Here is a 1,816-nt window from a genome sequence, read left to right as displayed (position 1 = left end):
AGCTTTTAAATTTCCCCAGGTGGCTGCCCACACAGGCAGGATTGCGAACCATTGCATCTGGGTGGGTAAGAACAGGTCAGGCTGTTGGTTTTGTCTTTATCCAGAGAGAATAGTGGCAGAAGCTAGATCTGCAATTGCAGAAAATTCAGCCCCTTGGAGTTCCCAACTTCCCGTGGAAGAGATGCTGTGGGCATCTCTTCTTCATTATGCATGAGGAACATGGGCTACCTCTGTACCTTGTAGCTCAGGCTGTGACAGTGATGGCCACAGAAGGTCCTCTGCATTGAAGTGGCCAAAGCACACCGTATGGCCTGAGAGGCTGAGGAAGTTCCCCCAAACATGTTTCTGGACTTGGTGAGTGCAAGTGATCTGACCGCTACAGCAGAGCTGCTGAGAAGGGCCCAATGTACTTGGGGGATCATGAAGCATGGGAAGAAGCCAGGAGGGTGTGTGGAAAGAGAGGAGTGGGGTGCACCTGGCAGCAGGTTCTGAGCACCCAGCTGACTGGGGCCGGCAGCAGGAAGGTAGGGCAGTAAAGCCCCAGCTCTAATGAAGTCTGGAGACAAGCGCTGCCTGTGCGAGGCCAACTCCACAATCTCAGTGTACAAGAGAATGAGGAGAAACTGCACAATTTTCATTTCATACTTCCTCCATTAAAGAAAGTGGTGACTAATGTGCTGAACGGATCGAGTGGCCCTTGGTTGGGAGAAATGGAAAACCAAGTCAGGAGAGCTCAACTGGAAGAGTATGCAAAAAAATACAACTCAAAACAAAACAAAACACAAAGCCAAGGAAACAAGAATAGAGAGACTAACAGCAGGGCATTAAGTACAGCATCCAAATACATTTTGAAATTTTCTATACGTAAAAGTAGCATTTAGGTGCAGGAAAAATGAATTATTCAAAATGTTATAGGGGCAGGTGGTTTGCCAAAAAAAAAAATTCTGTAGCCCAACTTCATTCTTAAATAAAAATAACTTTGAGGCTGTTTTAAAATACCAGGAAAAATACAGATTTAAATATGACATTGGAATGGAAAAGTTTCCTGAAACTATATGCCTACATATGCATAGATATACATGTGTACAAGATTATACATGCAAAGCATACGGGAGACTCCAAATAACAGTGGTTATTCCTGGGACATGAGACTGGAGGTCAACTGTGGGTGTGGACACAGTAGCTAAAGAAGCGCTCTGCCTACATCCCGTTTCTGTTAGCTTCCTGATAGTGTGTAGGTGATGGCTCGGACTTTGGTTCCAGCACCCGCAGCTGTAGGCCCAGATGGAGACAGTGGCTCTTGGCTTCAGCTTGGCTCATCCTTGGCTATTGACACTATTTGGGGAGTGAACCAGTGAATGGAAGATCTTACTCTATCTCTCAAATAAATTAAATAAGTAAGTTTTTTTTTTTAATAAGCAGAAAACAAGAAAACCAGATGGTTTTTCTCTCTCTCTAAACACACACAAAATTGCATATTTTAGTGCCCACTTTGGCAGCACATATATTAAAATTGGAACGATACAGAGAAGATTAATTAGTATGGCCCCTGAACAAGGATGAAATGCAAACTCATAAAGCATTCCATATTTTTTGGAGTATGCCCCAAGTCGTGGACCTGGGATGGGTGGGAGGCTAGGTGGGGCTTCTCCCTTTATCTTTTCCCTTACCCCAGATACAGAAAAAAAAACAAAAACAAAAATGTGGAAACAATGGTCTTACCTACTGTCCTATAGACCTTGACCCTTTGTGTCCTAATCAACCATGTAAAGATTATCAAAATAAAATAATTACAAAAATGCACATTTTACATATT

The 1,816-nt window shown here is 43.2% G+C and overlaps 1 non-coding gene across 1 annotated transcript; it reads left to right on the top strand.

The window, feature by feature from the left end:
* Positions 1–1,483: 1,483 nt before the first annotated feature.
* On the top strand, positions 1,484–1,594 carry LOC121171414. The gene has a single exon (XR_005886125.1). It is a non-coding gene; the product is annotated as a U6 spliceosomal RNA (small nuclear RNA).
* The last annotated feature ends 222 nt before the right edge of the window (positions 1,595–1,816 follow it).

This window comes from Ochotona curzoniae, unplaced genomic scaffold (assembly GCF_017591425.1).
Source record: "Ochotona curzoniae isolate NIBS_2020 unplaced genomic scaffold, NIBS_Ocur_1.0 scaffold_2587, whole genome shotgun sequence".
NCBI classification, from domain to species: Eukaryota; Metazoa; Chordata; class Mammalia; order Lagomorpha; family Ochotonidae; genus Ochotona; species Ochotona curzoniae.
The sequence above is the reverse complement of the archived record's forward strand: the minus strand, read 5'-3'. Positions and strand labels throughout refer to the sequence as shown.